Source organism: Pinus tabuliformis, chromosome 5_2, assembly GCF_031772625.1.
Source record: "Pinus tabuliformis cultivar Carrire ecotype Pingquan chromosome 5_2, CPIR1, whole genome shotgun sequence".
NCBI classification, from domain to species: Eukaryota; Viridiplantae; Streptophyta; class Pinopsida; order Pinales; family Pinaceae; genus Pinus; species Pinus tabuliformis.
Genome location: NC_142306.1, coordinates 948,881,099 through 948,905,379, shown reverse-complemented (window position 1 = coordinate 948,905,379; position 24,281 = coordinate 948,881,099). Strand labels below are relative to the sequence as shown.

Genomic DNA, 24,281 nt, shown 5'->3' with positions numbered 1-24,281 from the left:
ACTTTATTGTGATTGGTGAGGAGCCTCTCATTCTGGTGCTGTATGTGGATGACTTGATCATTACAGGTGCAGAGAGACTCATAGAGCGCTGCAAGAGAGATCTTGCGGCGGAGTTTGAGATGAAGGACATCGGCTTGATGCATTACTTTTTGGGTTTGGAGGTGTGGCAGGAGGAGGGGCATTTCTTCCTGGGGCAGGGGAAGTATATTGTGGACATCCTTAGCAGATTCCACATGGAGGATTGTAGACCCATGTCGACACCGATGATCACCAACTGGAAGAAGCTTCATGCTTCGGATTCCGAGTTGGTGGATCCCACATTGTACAGGCAGCTGATTGGTTCCTTGATGTATTTGGTCAACACTAGACCAGATCTCTGTTTTGCAGTCAACACGATGAGTCAGTTTATGTGTGAGCCTAGGAAGGTTCACTGGGTGGCTGCAAAACACATTTTGCGGTACTTGCAGGGGACAGTGGATTTTGGTCTGGACTACAGGCAGGGAGATGGAGTGAGATTGGCAGGATACGTTGATTCTGATTGGGCAGGTTGTGCTTCTGATAGGAAGAGCACTTCAGGGTGTTGTTTTGGGTTGGGTTCAGCAGTAGTGTCATGGTTCAGCCGGAAGCAGCAGTCAGTAGCACTGAGTTCAGCGGAAGCAGAGTATATGGCAGCCAGTCTAGCTAGTTGTGAGGCCATCTGGCTTCGCAAGATGTTGTTTGGCTTATTTGGTCAGCCGTTGAGACCTTCAGTGATTTACTGTGATAATCAGAGTTGCATTAAACTCACGGAGAATCCAGTATTTCATGACAGGTCAAAGCATATCGGGATCATATATCATTTCATCAGAGACTATGTTCAGAAGGGAGCTGTGAAACTTGAGTATATTTCCACTGATGAGCAGGTTGCAGATATTCTTACCAAAGCCTTACCACGGGGCAAGCATGTCTACTTCAGAGACAAGATGGGTGTGGTGAGGAACACCTTCCTCGGTAAGAGGGAGTGTTGAAATTTGGTACTGGAGGACAGGTGGTTCCCTAAGGCTTTGATCTTTGGCCTAGGGAAAAGTGTCCAAAAGAATTTAATTTTTCTCCTTAAGTAACTTTATAATTTTTATAAAGTTAAATCTAATTTGAAAGTGACTTTAAGTGATAAAGTTACTAAGTCTAATTTTAAAGTGACTTTTATAAAGTCAATGAAAAATTAGAAAGGAAAAGTGACTTTGGAAATAAATGACTAAGTGGGTCTTTATTAAAGTGGGGTGAATTAAGAAATAGAAAGTGAGATTTAAATGAGCATTTAATCTCAGCCATTGATCTAAATCTATTTCAGCCATTGGATTTAGGGATCACCCAAAAGTCATTTAGGGTTGGGTTAAGGGAGGAAAAGGAGGAAATGATCATTCATTCTTTCATGAGCAGATTGGGAGAAGGAGAGCAAGAGAGCAAGGGAGATTTCTGGACAAGGAGGAGAAAGAGGCAGCAGTTTGGCACACATACAGGCAGCACTTCAGCAAATCCGAACAGCATAAAGAACAAGCAGAAAAAGGCAGTTTTTGTGAGCAAAACAGTGGAAAAATTATTTTTTCAGCACGAATATCGAGGAGGCGATTTTCTGCACATTTTTCGAGGTCTGTCCGCACAAGTCCGTCCGTACAGCCAGTACAGTCTGTACAGTCCGTACGGTCCGTACAGCTTGTACAACACTTTTCAGATTGTCTGTTGGGCTGAAAACAGATAAGTTTTGCTTGCTGGAAATTTCTGTTTTTGCTGAAAATTTTCTCTGTAAAAAGGCATTTTCCAGAAATAAAGAAGAGCTCTCAAACTGGTTTTCCCTAAGAGTTGTAGGGGGTTTTTTCAGGGTCAAGTTGACCAAAAATATCAGTGTTTTAATGGCTGTTTTTAATTGCTGATTTTTATTTCTGCAATTTCCAGCACTCTGAAAAATTTCCAGAATTTGTGTTTTCAGCAATATTTATTTTTTTAGTTTGTTAAATGTATGGCTATGGGAATGGGCATTTAACTACATGGGAGAAATAAGGTGAAACTGAAAACCGGGGTGGGAAAACAGAAAATTTTACATGTCCCAGAGTTACTAGACCATGATACCACCACTCTTGTGCTTCCCCTTCCAATTGTAATGTGGAAAATTGAATTGCATCTGGCTCAATGTTGCAGGAACTGTCCCCCCCGAAGGATTTGGAGGCAGAACTGCGTCCCGTACGGATTCGCCACCAATCCTTTGGCGGAACCGCGGATCCGCTGTTCCACCTTTTTTTGGTGATTCTTGAAAAATTGGATGCGTGGGGGCCTGATTTGCGGATCCGAAAAGGATCAGGTGCGGATCTATGGAGGTTCGGGCATGTATCCACCACGAATTGCGAGCAGATCTGAGAGAAGGTGGACAGTTCACACGGTTCTGCGGGGCTTTTTTTGTATTTTTTTTGGAATTTTCGAACTGTTATGTGAGGAACGACACTTTCCGAATACTCCCAAGGTGCCCCTTGATGCTCCCTAGATGCTCCCTAATGGTAATGTTAAATTCTTAAAGTAAAAGAATGGAAATGAAAGATAAAGCAGAATATCACTTTTACTTAAATTTTTAACATTACCATGAAATGACTCGGGATGTTTGAGAGTGGTTCCAACCTCATCAGACTTCATATGGAGAAAATAGAATTTCATATCCCATTCAAAATTCAATAGACTTAACAGTTTTCAGGATCAATGGGATTGTGGCGTTTCATTGGATTATATTATGTATGAGGGCATGTGATTGGCATTTAATCAAGAGCACCAAGCTTTATATGTACCCCAGTGTTGGTGTTGGTTGTTGAACTCCTTTGTGATGGACTTAGCAATTATGTACCCTTCACTCAAGTCAAATCATTGATCAAGCATGTTAAGCTTTCTCTACCATATTATAAGGCTTGGATTAGGTTGTTTGATCAAAATTAGGCAATTTTGACTAACATCCCTATAGAATTGAAGTAGAGGCAAAGGCTAGACAAGAGAAGAGGAATCTAGATTCTAGGTGGTTGATGCTGGAATAATTAATCATTGATGTACAATGGATGACATATTTATCTTGATTTATGTAAAAATATGCATGTTTTCATGTCTTCTACAACTAATTTGGTATTTTGGATGTTTTTTAAAATATAAATGCATACATACATATATATATATATGTATAGTAGACGCTTCGCTTCCTAGATTTTTGGGAAATGACGCTTCCGCGTCCCCACTTCCAAAAAACATACCTGCCTCGTGCAACGTTGGCCTGCCGCAACCATAGAATTGAGCCTGAAGTAGGTGTCCAATTTTTGCACCCAAGCCCTTGCTATACATTTAGATGATCTATCAAATGAGGGTAAAGGAAGTTTACTCACCTTGCGGGCCAGTTCTCCATTAGGCTACCCCCGAGGTCTATTCTAGTATCTGAAGTTGCTGAACTTGTTGAAGGTCATGGCTGCTCAAGTGTTTTCTTCCAATCTTGCATAATCTCGAATATACTCATTAAGGAGTGAATTGTGGGAGTAACGATCGACTGCTTCTTCCGCTGTTTGCTCGGTTATTGGGTGCTCTAGGATTGTGGTTCCCACTTCCTTCAGTTGTGGTTCGGTTGTTGGTAGCAACATTTTGTTGCCCTATAAGGTGAATGATTAGTTGAGCGAGTTGTTGTTGTCCTTGAGCCAATACTTGGGCTATCTCTCGTTGACCATAAAGCATTTGTTTCCCTTGTTGATGCAGCTGTTGGTTCATCTGTTGCTCACCCTGAATTAATTCGTGTAGTAGGATGTTAGGGTCATCTTGCTTGATTATTTTCTCCATGGTTGAATGATGGGTGTTTTTTCTACACCTTACTATTACGTTACTTGTATCCGCGAGAAGCATACAAGGCTCATATACTCACAACTGGCAGGATGCGTTGCGCTCTGATACCACTGTAATGAAACAGTAAAATTTTTCCCTAGTTTACCCTAGGGTTTTTATTGCTTTGTAAATAACATGTAATTAGAGAGAGTGGTTAAGACTACAATTATTGTCCACAGTCAATGTTACTTGGGAGCGGGAGCGAATCTCGGAGTGATTTTTTAAAAATATATATATATTTTTATATTTTTTTAATTTTGATACATATGTCAACAAAAACATGTAGAATGATGAATTAGATAAAAAAAACATAAAAAACCATAGATTGATCATTGAACCATATCACATCAATCATCTAGAAGTTATAATCTTCATCAACCATGTCCACAAGTTAGTAACATACATATTACCACTGCAACATATTGAGTCTCGTGAATCACGATTCATCAAATTCATTCTTAAAGTTTCAACTTCAAGCATTCAAAATTGAAAATTCAATATATAACATTTATCATCATTGATCACCAAAGTTGTACTTGTAAGCTAAGTTTAACCATTACAAGAAATAATATCTTAGATATTTCTAAGTTCTAACTGTTAACATGAAATGAAATGTTATAAAATGAATTATGAATAATGAAATGAAACAACTTTAGTCTTTCACGAAGCATCATATTCATAGTTCACAATCATTACCAATGAGTTATAATTGCCATCTTCAAATTTCAAACTTTCATTGTCACAATCATATATTGTTTACAAAAATATCATTATGATATGAAAGAGTCAAGAGTCAAGGACTCAAGACTCAACAATTATGAAAACTAATAGAAACTAGAAAAGACAAGTAAACTGTAAATCGACATGTGGCCCTTGCCACGAGAGTCTCCTGTATGCGCAGGTCGTGGTGGTCTTCTAGGAGTCTCCCGCACAAACCGACGACCAGAACTAGAAGGCACATGCCCTCCACGTGAGGGTGTAGATGGAGGTGGTGACAACAAAGGAACAAGACTCGGACCTTGAGCACTGCTACTGGATGGTGGAGGTGGCATGGCTGCTGCAGCTGCTCCATCTTCATCCCTTATAAGTTCCTCTTCCAATTCTTCAAGATGTATAGTGCCATCCTCCAAATTGTCATCCTCTGGGTGGTTGTCCTTGTCCCAAATTTTATATGTGGGATCCTCATAAGCCCGATCACAGTAATGACTCAACAACCTCAAGTTGTAGTGCACATAAACCAAGCTTTCTGCCTGGTTTTCATTGAGTCTGTTTCCTTTCACATTATGTATAAAGCTGTAGGTGCTCCAACACCTCTCTGCAGAAGAAGTATTTACAACCTGTGATAGAACTTTTTTTGTCAATTTTGGCAAAAGTCCTTGGCCGCCATATGTTTCCCACCATGTGAGAGAAACAAATCTGTGTCTGTCTTCCATTGCATGAAAGGTACCAAACAAACCAGTGCCACTGAAGTATCTGCCTATTTCAAGGCGCACAACTGCACATTCCTCCCTGTCAGGTATCAACTTTTCTAATGCATCCAAATATCCTCTAGTTACCTCTGCATCTAAATGGGGTTTGGTCCTAATCCCACCCCCTGGTGCAAGTTGACCCAACCAAGATGTAGAGTAGTATTTTAGCGTAAGGATATATGCCAAGCAATGTAGTGGAAGATTAAGTTTATTCCACCGTACACACACACACAATTGCGAATCAGTTTGTACAAGTCGGGATCTTTGTTATGAACAGTATCTTTTATTTGCCCCAACATGGTATCCATCTGCTCATACACCTCGCCAATCACTGGTTTATCTGTATCTGCAAACCGAATCATGTGATAAATGGGCTTGGTGAAATCCAATACTTGCCTCACACTTGACCAAAACATACCATCAAGAGCGGCCTCCTCCACCAGTTCAAAACCTCGCCTGTCAGCTGCATTTGTAGCCCTTTCCTTTAATACCTGCCAGTGTGGACTTGATACCATGCTAGCCAATGACTCTCTTACCTTCAAAAGGCGCTTGAAGGTGAGGTAATAGCTACCAAATCTAGTCTTCGCAATCTTCAACAACTCCAATCTTGAGTGACTGCGGAAAAGGCCATGGGTATTGCTATGATTTGTAATAATTTTATCATTTGTTTGCCTTTCTTGTACAAATCACCAATCCATTTGTATTGTGCATTTTTGTTCTTAACAACATCATGCATCAAAAGGTTCAATGTGTGAACCAAACACCTAGACCAAAATATGTTGGGGTATTTATCCTCAATAATTGCTCCCGCTGCCTTACAATTAGGAGCATTATTAGTGATGACTTGGATGACATTGTATGGCCCAATACGGTCAATTGTTTCAAGTAGTGCTTCTGCAATGTTGATGGCGGTCTTGAACTTGTCTGAGTAATCATATGCATTTAGAAAGATGGCACCACTAACAGACACATCAAGAACACTTATCAATGGCTTGCTTTTTACATTTGTCCATCCATCAGATACAATGGACACCCCATGGTCAGTCCAAGAACTTGTCATTCTATTCAAAGAATGTGATATTTTTGCTTTTTCATGATAAAGTCCAACGGTTCTTGCCTTGTCATACCCAGGGCTCTTGTATCCTTTAGGGGCATCATTTATGGCAGAAACAATTTCGTGCCAATAAGGTGAGCGAAGAACATTGAATGGTATCCCACATGCATAGAGCAACCTGTAAACTTTTGAATCCACATCATTCCTACACCCCTCATCAAGGAAATCTGATATGGTTCTATGCCTTAACGCTGGCGACCCTGTGCCTCCATATCCACTGCCTTGGGAGGATGCTGAAGGAGTTCTTTGTGCTTGTGATTGTGAGCTTGGTTCAAAGAAACCCCTTGATTTTTTAGATTTGTATTGGGCTTCCTCCTCTTCTCTTATGGATTTGGCTCTATCTGCTGCTGCCATAGCTGCACAAGTTTTGATTCCTATTTGTTTATCTCCATCCCATGGCCTTTTCCTGCAGAGGTGTTTTCTGGCACGGGTGTATGAACCTGTGTAATTATTGTTGCAATGGGGGCAATCAAATTTAGTGTTTCCACCCCCTTTCCCTACTTCAGGCTTGTTAACATATTTCCACAATGGGGTTTGGCCTTGTTTAGTTTTTTGAGAGTCATGTTCACCCTCCTCCAGCTCCTCCTCACCGGGGTTTTCATCAAATCTACTTTCTCCAGCTTCTTCATCCCCCTTTTCATTTTGGCTCCTCCGTTTCCTACTCTCTAGCACCATAATAACCAGAAAAGGGACCAATAAGAAGAAAATGCCAAGAAATATAACCAGGTCCATGATGTTTGATATTTGTAGGCTTTTGAATCTGCAAAATTTAATGGTAATGGTAATGGGAATGGGAATGAGTCTTGAGAAAATTAAAAATGCATTTAGTTTTACTATTTATTAATTTAATTTATTTAGATTCATGATTCATTTACTAAATAAGTTATACATTTACTAAATTACTAACTAAAGTAAACTAAATTACTAAGTAACTAAAGCCTAAACTACTAAATTAATAAGTTACTAAACTCCTTGCAGGCTTGTTTCTTGCTCCTCCGTCCTCCTCACTCCTTTGCTCAATCTCTTTGGCTTTCCTCAACTCATTCAAGTCACAATGAAATACAAAATGCCCCCCAAGCCCTTATAAAACAATTTTTTTTTTAAATATTTTTTTTTTGGCATCCACGAATTTTTTTCGCCTTTTTCGCTCTCGGCGGTGCGCGCGTCGCTCCCAGAGTGAAAATTAAAAGCCCGGTCGGCTCATCCCTATGATAAATCACTATAGGCCCTTTAAACGATCTTTTACCCTATTCGTGTGATATCAGTTCCCTAGAAAAGAACTAATATAGACGATTTATAGGAATTATCTTGTCGAGATCTCAATAGATGAATCAATCCAAACCTCAGATTTCAATTAGACCCCGATGATTTTATCAAATCCCCAAAAGGTTCTCTGGGTAATAACCTTTTCATTTTCGCTCATTCGACGAAATATGCTAACTAAGAGAAATCAGATACTATATCATTCTTTGGTCATAATCAACATAATTATGAGAGGGGATAGATCCTTCGATTTATTATAGGAAATACCTCTTTCAATTTCTTTATTGGAAGTCTGGTGACGAGGAAATGATAGGTACAAACCATAGTTCAGATCTTCCGGAACATATCTATGATAGACCTCGTGCTCTAGAGATTCAATATTCTAGAAATTAAATATCCAACGAGGTAGGACCATCTTGATGAAGATAACAGATCGGTCTTCTGTACTATAAATATGGATCGATTTCAACAAGTCGCACACCCATATTCCAAAAATCCTTAGAGAAAAGTAATTACACGATCAAACTATTGGAACAAGATAAGCTAAAAACTCAAAGCCACTATTTGGTCTGGGTTTGAATCCCTCAGTTCTTTTTTTTTCTTCAAGAGCTCACCAGGTGAATTTTGGAGTTCCTCAGCCCCAACTAACCGGAATCCCATCCAATAAAACGAAAGAATTATAAATCTCCAAGATAATAGATAGGAATACTGCAAATAGAGCCATTGCAAAACCCATAAGAGGAGTAGTTCCCCATCCAGGAGCTACTTTACCATATTCTGAATTAAGCGGTTTTAAGGTCGTTCCTACAAGGGTTTCTTTTGGCGTGGTTTTGGAAGTATCATCAATGGTCTGTGTAGCCATAGAAACTATTGTATTGGTTGAGATCTGTTAACTTTGTTATTATATGGTAAACATACCATGATATTGGGATCACCTAATAATGGAAACTGCAACCTTAGTCACCATCTCCATATCTTGTTTACTTGTAAGCTTTACTGGTTATGCCCTATACACCGCCTTTGGGCAACCCTCTAAACAACTTAGGGATCCTTTTGAGGATCACGAGGACTAATTGAAAGAATGACCTTCCCTATAGGGAAGGTCATTCTTTCTTTGATGGGAGAGAAAGAATGACGATTTGGAGAAGCAAAATTATTTTCCCCCTTTAGTCGGAAGTTTGGGTGGTTCTCGGAAGAAAATAGCGAAAAAGATTATCCCTAGGGTCGATACCAACAGGAATGTATAAACCAATGCTTCCATAGATTTGATTTGATCGTAATTTACAATTATGGAGATAGCTTTCGTACTAATATTTATTAGAGAAGAGATAGGAGCAATATCATACCACTTGTCTTTTAGTAGTTGGATCTCCCAGTTTTTGGAATGCTCCAAATTCTATTCGATCATCCAGATCCGCGTCGATACCAGCAAAAACATCTCTGAATAAGGTCCTAGCACCATGCCAAATGTGTCCAGAAAAGAAAAGCAGAGCAAATGTAGCATGTCCAAAAGTAAACCAACCCCTTGGACTACTACGAAAAACACCATCAGATTTTAGAGTAGCACGATCTAATTCAAAAATTTCCCCTAATTGAGCACGTCTAGCGTATTTTTTAACTATAGCAGGATCACCAAAACTGACCCTGTCAAGTCCACCACCATAGAACTCAACAGTTACACCTACTTGTTCAACACTATACTTTGATTCTGCCCTCCTAAAAGGAACATCGGCTTTCACAATTCCTTCTTTGTCCACCAGAACTACTGGAAATGTTTCGAAAAAGGTAGGCATACGACGTACAAAAAGCTCATTTCCCTCCTTATCTTTGAAGATAGGGTGTCCTAACCAACCAACAGCTATTCCATCTCCATTGTCCATTGCACCTGCTCTGAATAACCCCCCCTTAGCTGGATTATTACCAATGTAATCATAAAAAGCGAGTTTCTCGGGAATTTTGGACCAAGCTTCTGATAGGCTTAAATTTTCGGCCAGACCGGCACGAACCCGTCGATCTATTTCTTGTTGGAAGTATCCCTGATCCCACTGGTAACGAGTGGGACCGAATAATTCGACCGGAGTAGTTGCGGAGCCATACCACATGGTCCCAGCAACAATGAAAGCTGCAAAAAACACAGCAGCAATACTGCTGGATAGGACCGTTTCAATATTCCCCATGCGTAATCCTACGTATAAACGTTGGGGAGGACGAACACTGAGATGGAATAGACCTGCTAATATACCCAAAATACCCGCTGCTATATGATGAGAAGCTATTCCTCCTGGAACAAAAGGATCAAAACCTTCAGCTCCCCATGCTGGATCCACTGGTTGTATTTTTCCAGTTAGTCCATAAGGATCAGACACCCATATCCCAGGACCATACAAACCCGTTACATGAAATGCTCCAAATCCGAAACAAGCTACTCCTGAGAGGAATAAATGAATTCCAAATACTTTTGGCAAATCTAAACAACGTTTTCCCGTACGTTCATCACAGAATATGTCCAGATCCCAATATACCCAATGCCAGATAGCTGCCAAAAAGCACAGGCCAGAAAACACGATATGTGCCACGGCCACACCTTCATAACTCCAAATACCGGGATTAATTACAGTTTCTCCGGTGATGTTCCACCCACTCCATGAATCCTTTATTCCCAAACGAGTCATAAAAGGTATAACGAACATACCTTGTCTCCACATTGGATCAAGAACAGGATCGGATGGATCAGAAACTGCTAATTCGTACAGAGTCATTGAACCAGCCCAACCAGCAACTAGAGCTGTATGCATTATATGTACAGAAATTAACCGTCCAGGATCATTCAATACGACGGTATGAACGCGATACCAAGGCAAACCCATGCAAACACCCCTTTATCGGAAAAAGTAGACACTATGTAACTTTCTCACATTGGATTGGAAGAGATCATGTTATCGAGCTAGACCCGGATCATCTCGAAAGTGAACATCTATTCACTTGGACATTGCTAATGATGGAACAGGTTTGAAACAATTTTGTTCATACATAATAGCAGGGAGAGACAAAGATATTTTATCGTTTGTATGTACCAATACACAATGTAGGGATTGGTCCCATTTATATTGATAAAAAAAGAGGAAAGAAACGAGATATTCTAATCCTTCCATTCGTTTCGTTCATGAACGATACCTTTGCAATTTATGGACTAAGTCAGATATAATTTTTGATGAAAAAATATCATTTTTCTACTAAAGAGTGGAGCTATTACTGTTCCATAAACAGTAATACTTTACTGCACTGCGGGAAAAAAATAAAATACTGAGTTCAAATGCTCAGTCAAAATGATAACTTTATCATTTTGTGCTATGCAATGAAAAAAAAGGTCAAAATAGGAAGTCTCTAGGTTAATGGGCCTTTTCCGTTCCGTAGAAAGATTCGGGGTTATTCGTTTTCAGGATCAATAGTGGACGAACGGAGAGAGAGGGATTCGAACCCTCGGTACGGATGATCCGTACTACGGATTAGCAATCCGCCGCTTTGGTCCGCTCAGCCATCTCTCCAAGATCGGCAATATAATGAATATTGCGATTATTCAGTTGGATAAAGAACAATCCAGTCAATCGTATTGTTCATTTCGTTAAAAATAGTTCTGTATGACTGATTTTTTCTGGTTTTCTTGGCCTGGCCGATGGTCCGCTCAGCCATCTCTCCAAGATCGGCAATATAATGAATATTGCGATTATTCAGTTGGATAAAGAACAATCCAGTCAATCGTATTGTTCATTTCGTTAAAAATAGTTCTGTATGACTGATTTTTTCTGCTTTTCTTGGCCTGGCTATTTTTCTGTATGACTGATTTTTTCTGCTTTTCTTGGCCTGGCCGATGGCCAGGCCAAGAAAAGCAGAAAAAATCAGCAGTCATACAGTGCTTGACCTAATTTGATAGCTAGAATACCTGCTGTAAAAGCAAGAAAAAAAGCTATCAAAAATTTAAGCTCTACCATATCTTCATTCCCTCCTCAATGAGTTTGATTAAATGCGTTACATGGATTAGTCCATTTATTTCTCTCCAATATCAAATTTTATTATCTAGATATTGAAGGGTTCTCTATCTATTTTATTATTATTGTAACGATATCAGTTGCTCAAGGCCATAGGTTCCTGATCGAAACTACACCAATGGGTAGGAGTCCGAAGAAGACAAAATAGAAGAAAAGTGATTGATCCCGACAACATTTTATTCATACATTCAGTCGATGGAGGGTGAAAGAAAACCAAATGGATCTAGAAGTTATTGCGCAGCTCACTGTTCTGACTCTGATGGTTGTATCGGGCCCTTTAGTTATAGATAGAGCTTTGGATGGATCAGAGATCCATCCAAATATCCTTTAACTATTTAAGTTGATAATGTAACGAATAAAACCCACCTGTATCACTAAACTATACACGCCACAATCCCATTGACGGATATTCCGTCACTTCTTTCCTTCCACATTTGAATCCAAATTCCGGAATTCCTTAATTCTCTCTCTTCTATTTCCGAGAGATAAGAAAGGATTCTATCCATTCTAGTTTTAGAAATTCTAGGTTGTTCTTTCTCTTTATCAAGGAATTTTTTTTGCTCAACTCCTCTAATCTTCTAATTGAATTCTTTCTAATTCATTTTAGAAAGATCTTCCTCTTCCAGGAAGAAAAAGAGCCATAAACTGGAATGGCTCCATATTCTTAGCTCTCAATCTTTGTTGATCTCTTATAGTAATCACATCTTGAGGTTTGCAAGGGTAACTTGGTATATCTACCATATGGTCATTGACCCGGATATGTCCATGATTCACTAATTGTCTACCTCCGGGAATGGTGGGAGTCATACCCAATCGAAAAAGAATATTATCCAAACGCATTTCAAATAATTGCAATAGGACCTGACCCGTTGAGCCTTTGGCTCTTCTAGCAATACGAACATATTTCAGCAAATGCTCTCAGGCATAACTTTTCTCCATCCGTTTCGTATCAGCTCAGCCCGGAGTTTCCAGTATAGCGATCCTTACCCTACGAGCTACTATAATATATGTTCTCAACTTGATATCTATAAAGATAGATGGATCATCCATATCCAATTTGTTGTCCATCTACCATAGTAGACTCACTCATTCATATATGATGAGGGGGCCCTTTTAACTCAGCGGTAGAGTAACGCCATGGTAAGGCGTAAGTCATCGGTTCAAGTCCGATAAAGGGCTCATGTTTCCCACGAAGAAAGAAGGCTCGGGTGTCCATTTCTATTACATAGATAGAAATATTTTCACCGAAATATGAATATGAAAATGACAACAAATCGGATCCAGTCCGTTTTTTATCTTCTTTTATGGGCGAACGACGGGAATTGAACCCGCGCGTGGTGGATTCACAATCCACTGCCTTGGTCCACTTGGCTACGTCTGCCCCGGAAAAACCAATTTATCTATCTACAGTCATTTCTTCCAAGAATAAAAAATGAGCTAACGTTTGTTCTTATGTGGGTCGTCGGTGACCTCTGATAGGGGATCAAAGCAAGATCGATGACTAACTCTCAACTCTCGAACAAGTTGTATGGCTTATTTTATTATAAAATATGTGATAAATATGAAGTATTTTGTATTTCTCCCGGAGGGAGCGATCGGGAGCGATCAGGAGCTGATCTCTCCTAGGCTTTAATTTTCGCTTCGGGGATGACGCTCCCGAAGTCGCAGGGAGCGCAAATTTTTTTATCGGGAGCGTGCTCTCGAAATCGGTCCCGTTCGGCAGCGATTTCGGGAGTGCGTTCCCGACCTGCTCCCGCCCGGAGTGCGGATTGGGAGCAGGTTCGAAGGGGGTGGGGGGGGCGCTCCCCCGCAAGTTCGGGAGCGATTTCGGGTGCGCACTCCCGACCCGCTCCCGCCTGGAGTGCGGATTCGGAGCGGGTTCGAGGGGGGGTGTAAAAATTTCTGTTTTCCCACCCCGGTTTTCAGTTTCACCTTATTTCTCCCATGTAGTTAAATGCCCATTCCCATAACCATACATTTAACAGACTGAAAAAAATAAATATGGCTGAAAACACAAATTCTGGAAATTTTTCAGAATGCTGGAAATTGCAGAAATAAAAATCAGCAATTAAAAACAGCCATTAAAACACATTAAAACACTGATATTTTTGGTCAACTTGACCCTGGAAAAACCCCCTACAACTCTTGGGAAAACCAGTTTGAGAGCTCTTCTTTATTTCTGAAAATTGCCTTTTTACAGTGAGAATTATTCAGCAAAAAAATCAGCAAGCAAATTTACAACTTATCTCCTTTCCCGTGCCTCACAGCAATCTGGAAATTACAGCAAACAGGACAGCAATAAATGCTGTACGACCTCCGTTTTGTGTGCAGAAAAATCAGCAAACTGCTCCTCGATGTTTGTGCAAAAATCTGCCTTTCACTATGTGCTGAATCAGCTGTACAAATCTGCTCAACTGCTGCCTTGGAATGTGTGCCAAGATGCTGTCTCCTTCTCCTTCCTGCTCAGAAATCTCTCTTGCTCTCTTGCTCTCCTTCTCCCAATCTGCTCATGAAAGAATGAATGACCTTTTCCTCCTTTAATATAACTCGAAGTGACTTTTGGGCGATCCAAGTGACTTTTGGGTGATCTCTAAATCCAATGGCTGAAATAGATTTAGATCAATGGTTGAGATTAAATGCTCATTTAAATCTCACTTTCTATTTTTAATTCACCCCACTTTAATAAAGACCCACTTAGTCATTTATTTCCAAAGTCACTTTTCCTTTCTAATTTTTCATTGACTTTATAAAAGTCACTTTAAAATTAGACTTAATAACTTTATCACTTAAAGTCACTTTTAAATTAGATTTAACTTTATAAAATTATAAAGTCACTTTAGGAGAAAAATTAAATTCTTTTGGACACTTTTCCTTAGGCCAAAGATCAAAGCCTAAGGGAACCACCTGTCCTCCGGTACCAAATTTCAACAGGGGGGGCGCTCCCCCGCAACTCTGTCCACAATACAATAAAATGCCATTATAAATCATAAACAATACTAAACTGGGTGTCACTGAATAACTCAACAACTCATCATTAGAAGATTTTATCCACAAATTTCAATGCTCCAATTCTTCATAACACAGTGCTAGAACAATGTAACTAATTAAAACTTAACTGTGTTTCAGAGACAATTTAAGACCTCAATTTTATAATTCTATACGAAATTCCAGATATATCTGCAATCCTAATCTCTTACTACTCCAGATCCGAACTCGGTTTGTTGTTGATGCTTCCATGTTGGGATCTGAACCATGTTTTGTCACTGGTGCTTCTATGTTGGAATCTGATCCCCACTAACGATAGACTGTGGTCCTTGTTGACCTGGATACCTTGCTTATTTCGTGCGACTAACCCGAGCGCGTTGAGCGACCCAACTTCTTGCAAATCATACGTCATTATTTCGATTGGTCGAAATTCAATCACTGCTCTGCAAAGACCCTTTTGACAACCGACACTAATTACAAGCCTGGGTTTACGATCCCACATTGTCTTAGATGTTTAGATAATCGACAACTTCTTCAGGGACAAGTCCACATCAACCTTTCTTGAGTATCTGCGTCAGAACAGAGTCTGGGCTTTATGCTATCCTTTGAAAAAAATAAAAAAAAATCCTGTGCTGAAGACCAACCAACAGATATTAACACCAAAGCTACTTTGTGATCCAAAGTGAACAAGATCTAAGCCTTGTGACACGATCCAAGTCAAAATAAGAGCTTTCAGAGAATCTTTCTAAGACAAGATTTCTATGGCATGGTACGAGCATCATTGAAGAACAATTCTGGGGTATAATTCAAACATCCTTAAGGTACAATCTTGTAGTATGAAATAAACATCCCTAAGTAACAATACTGAAGTATTGTCCAAGCATCATTGAAGTATAACTCTAGAATAGACCCGAGACCCTTTTGTTGTATGATCCGAGACTCTTATGAGGTGAAGAATTGTTATTGAGACTGAATTGCCTTGTGAAAGTTGCTATCCAGTCAAAATTCAAGTGGTGAATCCTTTTGAGGAGGAGTGTACAACCTTTTGAGCTTAAAAGAAGAGGCCGAAATCTGAAGCCATCTATAACATATTTCAGTGATGTCAGAGTCTGTTTCGAGTTCTGTGTTCCACAATTATGATCCACATTCTGTAAGTATAATCCAGGCACAGTAATCTGAGTCTATTATGATGACCCAAGGACAATAATGAGATCTGAAATAAAGGTCTAAGTTACTTGGATGAATCCCAAAATTCTATTTACTATTACAATGTTTGCAAAATAATCTTGAGATGGAGTCCGAAGTGGATCATAAGATGGAGTGAATTCATGGTTCTTTTGTGAACTTTGGCCTAAGACTTTTTCATGATCCAAAGTTTCTAAGAATTTTTGAAAGAGCCAAGGATGATCTTGGGTTTTGATTTGAAGTAATCTGAAGTCTTGACTTTATTGAGCTGCTTTAAATTTAGAGTTTGGTGGATTTTCTAGGGATTTTTTTTCCGCACAAAACCCTAAATAATCTATCCCTTGTGTAAAATGTACATTTAGGGTTTTGAATTTTTGATTTCTATGGTTTGCAAACTTAGAAAGGCTTGATAAGAAAATGCCAAGGGTTTTGGATAAAACCCTAGGATGAATTGCTTTTGCTAAAAGAAGAAATCCTAGGATGAATTGCTTCTACTAAAAGAAGAAACCCTGGGTCATGATAATGATGTCTAAAACATGAAGTTGATCTATTGGACAACTAAGAGAAGGATAAGATCAAGAGGGAGCTGTTACTCTTCATAAAAGATAATTACTCTAACTCTGTTCCTTTACTATTATTGGTTTCTCTAGTAATCTAGTCTCTTGTTTCATTTTCATTGCTTGATTGTAACTATTCTTTCATGACCTCCTAGAGAGGATTGCAGGAACATGCTAAAGATTGTCTAAGGTTGGAAGAGGTTTCTGACAAGTCTTGGATTTAGAGGGAGCTTCAGAGGGAGCTTTGAATCTTGAAAGGGCTGTGGATTCAGAAGGAGCTTTAGATCTAGAAAGAACTATGAATTTAAAATAAGCTTTGATTTAGAGGGAGCAGTTTAACTCTCAAGTTTTGAGGTATGCCTTTAAGTATTATCTTTAAACTATATTTAATGGCTAAAGCTGTGATAGGCCTTTGACAAGCCTCTGTCCTAGATGAAGTGCTTTCACTTTAGGGACAAGCTTGGACTTGTTAAGATAGGTTTTCTTAGTAAACATCTTCCCTATGTGTCATGTTTGACCAAATTAGGGAATATGGTTCAATAACATCATGGACAAACATTCTACTTTAGGGAGAGTGGTCTACTTTGGGATGTTAGTTTTTGTAGCATTGAAGGTGTTCTAGTCTCAAAACTTTGTGGGGAGGCTATAACATAGGAACTCTCCATAATCCAGAAATTGTTTCTGGAAATTCCACCTAGAAGTGTCTCAATTAGATTATTAGCTTATATTTCCTAACTCTAAACTTAGGAAAAGGGGTTAATTAATCATAATTAATTGAGATAAGGTGTGAATTGTAGAAATTTCTGTTTTCCCACCCCGGTTTTCAGTTTCACCTTATTTCTCTCATGTAGTTAAATGCCCATTCCCATAACCATACATTTAACAGACTGAAAAAATAAATATGGCTGAAAACACAAATTCTGGAAATTTTTCAGAATGCTGGAAATTGCAGAAATAAAAATCAGCAATTAAAAACAGCCATTAAAACACATTAAAACACTGATATTTTTGGTCAACTTGACCCTGGAAAAACTCCCTACAACTCTTGGGGAAAACCAGTTTGAGAGCTCTTCTTTATTTCTGAAAATTGCCCTTTTACAGTGAGAATTATTCAGCAAAAAATCAGCAAGCAAATTTACAACTTATTTCCTTTCCCGTGCCTCACAGCAATCTGGAAATTACAGCAAACAGGACAGCAATAAATGCTGTACGACCTCCGTTTTGTGTGCAGAAAAATCAGCAAACTGCTCCTCGATGTTTGTGCAAAAATCTGCCTTTCACTATGCGCTGAATCAGCTGTACAAATCTGCTCAACTGCTGCCTTGGAATGTGTGCCAAGCTGCTGTCTCCTTCTCCTCCCTGCTCAGAAATCTCTCTTGCTCTCTTGCTCTCCTTCTCCCAATCTGCTCATGAAAGAATGAATGACCTTTTCCTCCTTTAATATAACTCCAAGTGACTTTTGGGTGATCTCTAAATCCAATGGCTGAAATAGATTTAGATCAATGGTTGAGATTAAATGCTCATTTAAATCTCACTTTCTATTTTTTAATTCACCCCACTTTAATAAAGACCCACTTAGTCATTTATTTCCAAAGTCACTTTTCCTTTCTAATTTTTCATTGACTTTATAAAAGTCACTTTAAAATTAGACTTAATAACTTTATCACTTAAAGTCACTTTTAAATTAGATTTAACTTTATAAAATCATAAAGTCACTTTAGGAGAAAAATTAAATTCTTTTGGACACTTTTCCCTAGGCCAAAGATCAAAGCCTAAGGGAACCACCTATCCTCCGGTACCAAATTTCAACACTCCCTCTTACCGAGGAAGGTGTTCCTCACCACACCCATCTTGTCTCTGAAGTAGACATGCTTGCCCCGTGGTAAGGCTTTGGTAAGGATATCTGCAACCTGCTCATCAGTGGAAATATACTCAAGCTTCACAGCTCCCTTCTGAACATAGTCTCTGATGAAATGATATCTGATCCCGATATGCTTTGACCTGTCATGAAATACTGGATTCTCCGTGAGTTTAATGCAACTCTGATTATCACAGTAAATCACTGAAGGTCTCAACGGCTGACCAAATAAGCCAAACAACATCTTGCGAAGCCAGATAGCCTCACAACTAGCTAGACTGGCTGCCATATACTCTGCTTCCGCTGAACTCAGTGCTACTGACTGCTGCTTCCGGCTGAACCATGACACTACTGCTGAACCCAACCCAAAACAACACCCTGAAGTGCTCTTCCTATCAGAAGCACAACCTGCCCAATCAGAATCAGTGTATCCTGCCAATCTCACTCCATCTCCCTGCCTGTAGTCCAGACCATAATCCACTGTCCCCTGCAAGTACCGCAAAATGTGTTTTGCAGCCACCCAGTGAACCTTCCTAGGCTCACACATAAACTGACTCATCGTGTTGACTGCAAAACAGATATCTGGTCTAGTGTTGACCAAATACATCAAGGAACCAATCAGCTGCCTGTACAATGTGGGATCCACCAACTCGGAATCCGAAGCATGAAGCTTCTTCCAGTTGGTGATCATCGGTGTCGACATGGGTCTACAATCCTACATGTGGAATCTGCTAAGGATGTCCACAATATACTTCCCCTGCCCCAGGAAGAAATGCCCCTTCTCCTGCCACACCTCCAAACCCAAAAAGTAATGCATCAAGCCGATGTCCTTCATCTCAAACTCCGCCGCAAGATCTCTCTTGCAGTGCTCTATGAGTCTCTCTGCACCTGTAATGATCAATTCATCCACATACAACACCAGAATGAGAGGCTCCTCACCAATCACAATAAGGTAAAGGTTCGGATCTGCCTCACTCTTTGTGAAACCCATCCCCTGCAAGTATGCATCTATCCTGGAGTACCAAGCTCTGGGAGCTTGCTTCAGGCCATAAAGGGCCTTCTTCAATCTGCACACATGGGACTCCTTCCCATGCACCTCAAAGCCCTGTGGCTGCTCAATGTACACCTCCTCCTGTATGAAGCCATTGAGAAATGCGGTCTTCACATCCATCTGGTGGATCTTCCAACCCATCTCTGCTGCTATCGATATAATGGAGCGGATCGAAGTATATCGAGCCACGGGAGCGAAGGTCTCCTCATAATCAACTCCCTCTACCTAGGAGAACCCTCTAGCCATAAACCTCGCTTTGAATTTCTCAATGCTGCCATCTGCAGCATGCTTTACCTTGTAAAGCCATCTGGAAGTAACCACGGATTTGCCCTCAGGCCTCGGCACCACCTCCCAAACATCATTCTTCATGATAGAAGAATACTCCTTCTGCATGGCCTCTCTCCAGACCTGCTGGCTAGCTGCCTCCTCATAGCTAGAAGGCTCAGAGTCAAGGATGCTGGTAACCATCGCCACATAGCTACAGAACCTCTCAGGTGGTCTACTCTCTCTGACCGGCCTCTTCGGCTCAGCAACAGATGTGGCATCTCTCAAGGTGTCCTGAAGCCACTTGGGTTTCATCTTCCCTGAGCATGCTTCTCCCATAGGAGAATGAAACTCCTCCTCCTCATCACCATCAGTAGCCTGAACTCCTGACTGTCTGTCTGCTGTCCTCCTGCCTGCACCTGAACCTGTAGAAGCTGAGGTACCGTGTGAACTGTCTATCAGTGGACTCCCTAGTGAACTGCTCTGCATGCTGTTCGGAGCACCACCCCTCTGGCTCGGCGAGCCACTGCTCACTGATGGACCTGACATCCTCATAGATGTGCCTCCGGATCCTCCTGATCCCTGCCCACTGGATCCTTGCGACTGACTCAACTGCTGCTGAGGGTCTGGCTGATCCAGATACTCTAACTCCCGTGACCTCCTAAAGGCCCTGTCCTCCTCGAACTTCACATCCCGTCTGACAACAACTCTCCTCTGTGCAGGGATGTAAATCCGAAAGGCCTTTGAGGTCTCACTGTAGCCCACAAAGATACCCTTCTCTGCGGTGGGCTCTAGTTTGGTCCTCTTCTCCTTGGGTATATAGGAGTATGTAATGCATCCAAAGATATGAAGATGACCAAGATCAAGCTTCTTCCCAGAGAAAGCCTCCTCCGGAGTCATGTGCCCCAAGGCACGATGCAGACTCCTGTTCTGCAAGTAAATAGCTGTGTTGCAGGCCTCTGCCCACAAGAACAATGGCAACCCCTGATCATGTAACATGGCTTTGGCAGCCCCTATGATGGATTTGTTCTTCCTCTCCGCAACCCCGTTCTGCTGGGGGTTGTAAGGAACAGTGAACTCCCTCCTAATGCCTGCCTCCGCACAATAGTCAACGAACTCTCCAAGGGTGTACTCTCCATTGTCGGACCTCAAGGACTTGATCTTTTGACCTGTCTGAGTCTCCACAAGAGCTCTGAACTCCTGAAACCGCTTGAAGACCTCACTCTTGGTCTTCAAAAAATAAATCCAGGTCCTCCTGGAGTGATCATCAATGAATAAGACATAGTACTCATATCCACTCAAGGAAACATGAGACATCTGACCGCTCACATCGGAATGAATCAAATCAAGTATCCCAGTCGCTCTGCTGTCACTGCTGGGAAAAGGGGATTTGGGAAACTTGCCCATCGCATAACCTCTGCAAATATCAAAGTGATCAGTACTGAAATCTGGCACACCTGTAGTGATCTCCCGCAATGTCCTCAAGGCTCCATGATACATATGTCCCATCCTGCGGTGCCAAATCTCACACAGCTCAGAACTGCTAGCTCTGCTGTCGGTACTACTGCTCAATGCCAAAAGGGGTTGGAATGCAAACTTGTACACCTTTGCATGGCGTACACCTATCACTCTAGCTGAATCAGCTGGAGTGCCCCTGGGATACATCAACACCTGTCCTCCCCTGAACAGTACCTCATATCCTCTGTCCTCCAACGCTGAGACGGATATGAGGTTCTTCCTCATCCCTGGCACATAAAGAACCTCTGACACCTTCAAGGGAGGTTTGGACTCCCTCTGAAATGTCACTGTCCCCACCCTGACTGCTCTAACAACTCTGTCATCACCGAGTACTACCTCGATATCAGTGCCACTCTCTGAAAGCTCTGAGAAGTACTCACGGACTCCTGTCATGTGACGTGAAGCCCCACTGTCCACATACCAGATACTTGTAGATGCTCCGCTAATCGAGGGAAAAGCATGCTCCCTCTGAACCTGTGTGGCAGGTGATCTTGCACTAGAGGACTCACACGTAGTGAACGCAAACTCTCGGTCAAAACGACCAGCAAAGTCCTCAATCTCTGCTGAAGCTGCCACGTCCTGGTTCTTCCCCTTCTTCTTCTTCTTCTTCTCCGGACACACAACTGCATAGTGTCCCATCTTTTGACAATTCCAACACTTCACCTTGGAATAGTCCTTCTGTGTGTTCCCCTGTTTACCTTTACCTTTGTCTTTCTTGCCTCCTGCCACCAGTGCTGCGTCCTCATCCTGCTCAACTGGCTTGGCTGCCCCAAGCTGTCCTTTCCTGATCTCTGTCTGAATGCAATCATCCCAAAACCTCTCCCATGTGGGAAGGGTCTCACGTGCACAAACCCCATCAGCAAAGTTCAACCATGAACGGGGGAGGCCATTCACTGCAATACGCACCAACTCAGTGGATGGAATGGCCTCTCCAATCGCTGCCAACTCATCTCTCCCATTGGTAATCTTTGTGAGATATCCAGCTGCACTATCATTCCCCATATTAATGTTTTCAGCTTCTCCTTCAAGACCATCTTCCGGTTCTCATTGGTACTCTGGTAGAGATTGGACAATGCTGTCCACATCTCATGGGCATTGCGCTTTCTTCTCACATGAGGAATGCAATGGTCTTTGATTCCGTCTAGAATCAGCCTCTTACCCTTATTGTTCTTCTTTTTATACTCAGCCAACTGAGTAACATCAGTGGGCACAACAACATGGTTCTGTGCGGTATGCACCATGATATCCCAGACTTCTGCCTCCTCAAAGATACTCTGCATTCTCTCCTTCCAAACGCTGTAATTTATATGCCCATCCAGCCTATCCTCCACCCTCAATCTCAATGACATCCTGCTGTCCTAAAACTGAAAAATAGCACTGCTGTAGTAAAGATAAAACTGCTGTTTATGAAAAAATCAGCTTGCTGGAATTTTCTGAGTGAAAAATCAGCAACTGTAATTTTTCCTTTTGCTGTCCCAAACTGCCCTTCAGCACTCAACCTCTGATACCATGTAGAAATTTCTGTTTTCCCACCCCGGTTTTCAGTTTCACCTTATTTCTCCCATGTAGTTAAATGCCCATTCCCATAACCATACATTTAACAAACTGAAAAAATAAATATGGCTGAAAACACAAATTCTGGAAATTTTTCAGAATGCCGGAAATTGCAGAAATAAAAATCAGCAATTAAAAACAGCCATTAAAACACATTAAAACACTGATATTTTTGGTCAACTTGACCCTGGAAAAACCCCCTACAACTCTTGGGGAAAACCAGTTTGAGAGCTCTTCTTTATTTCTGAAAATTGCCCTTTTACAGTGAGAATTATTCAGCAAAAAATCAGCAAGCAAATTTACAACTTATCTCCTTTCCCGTGCCTCACAGCAATCTGGAAATTACAACAAACAGGACAGCAATAAATGCTGTACGACCTCCGTTTTGTGTGCAGAAAAATCAGCAAACTGCTCCTCGATGTTTGTGCAAAAATCTGCCTTTCACTATGTGCTGAATCAGCTGTACAAATCTGCTCAACTGCTGCCTTGGAATGTGTGCCAAGCTGCTGTCTCATTCTCCTTCCTGCTCAGAAATCTCTCTTGCTCTCCTTCTCCCAATCTGCTCATGAAAGAATGAATGACCTTTTCCTCCTTTTCCTCCTTTAATATAACTCCAAGTGACTTTTGGGTGATCTCTAAATCCAATGGCTGAAATAGATTTAGATCAATGGTTGAGATTAAATGCTCATTTAAATCTCACTTTCTATTTTTTAATTCACCCCACTTTAATAAAGACCCACTTAGTCATTTATTTCCAAAGTCACTTTTCCTTTCTAATTTTTCATTGACTTTATAAAAGTCACTTTAAAATTAGACTTAATAACTTTATCACTTAAAGTCACTTTTAAATTAGATTTAACTTTATAAAATTATAAAGTCACTTTAGGAGAAAAATTAAATTCTTTTGGACATTTTTCCCTAGGCCAAAGATCAAAGCCTAAGGGAACCACTTGTCTTCCGGTACCAAATTTCAACATGAATCTTCTAGAAACTCACACTCATCGATTGGGAAATAATCTGGGCCCTTGATTAAGTTTTAATTTTGGCCATTAGAGGTCCAACAAAAGATTATAAGAAGTCGTCGATGGGTAGATGGAGAACACACATGTGAGACACACAAAGATCGATTTCCTTGGGGAGTTCGATTTTCTAGAGACAACAGTGGGAAGAGTTCGAGCCAGGGAAGTAGAGACAGAGAGGGGCAGGGACAGTGAGGCCGAAGGAAGATTTTCCAGATTCAACGAGTACATTGTAGAGAGGTAGAGATAGCTACAATGAGGCTGCACAAAAACCTCTAAGAGGCAATTTGTCTATGCTGGGGAGAAGCAGAGTTTCAGTTCCAGACTTTGGAAAGACATTCTAGAGGGGAGGAGAGAAATTTTCCTAGTTAGCAGCAGACTAGATGAATTGAGGAGAAACTGAGTCAGGCAGAGTGTGGAAGAGACTGCGCAAGGGTGATGCAGGTCTATGCAGAGGTTGTTTGGATGATTGACTTGGCGTTGGATAGAGTTTGAGATTATCTAGTCTCACATGTGGCAGACAAA

At 40.9% G+C, this 24,281-nt stretch overlaps 1 protein-coding gene and 1 pseudogene across 2 annotated transcripts in view; one reads left to right on the top strand and one right to left on the bottom strand.

Annotated features, from left to right (window-relative positions):
- LOC149162402 (1-acyl-sn-glycerol-3-phosphate acyltransferase 2-like) overlaps positions 1 to 24,281 on the top strand; it is a 297,961-nt gene that overhangs the window by 34,049 nt on the left and 239,631 nt on the right. The gene's annotated exons all lie outside the window — the stretch shown is intronic.
- On the bottom strand, positions 8,644 to 10,780 carry LOC149162403 (photosystem II CP47 reaction center protein pseudogene; annotated as a pseudogene). The gene is made up of 2 exons (XR_016261930.1): positions 8,856 to 10,780; positions 8,644 to 8,805 (listed from the first exon to the last, which is right to left on the bottom strand). The product of XR_016261930.1 is annotated as a photosystem II CP47 reaction center protein pseudogene (transcript).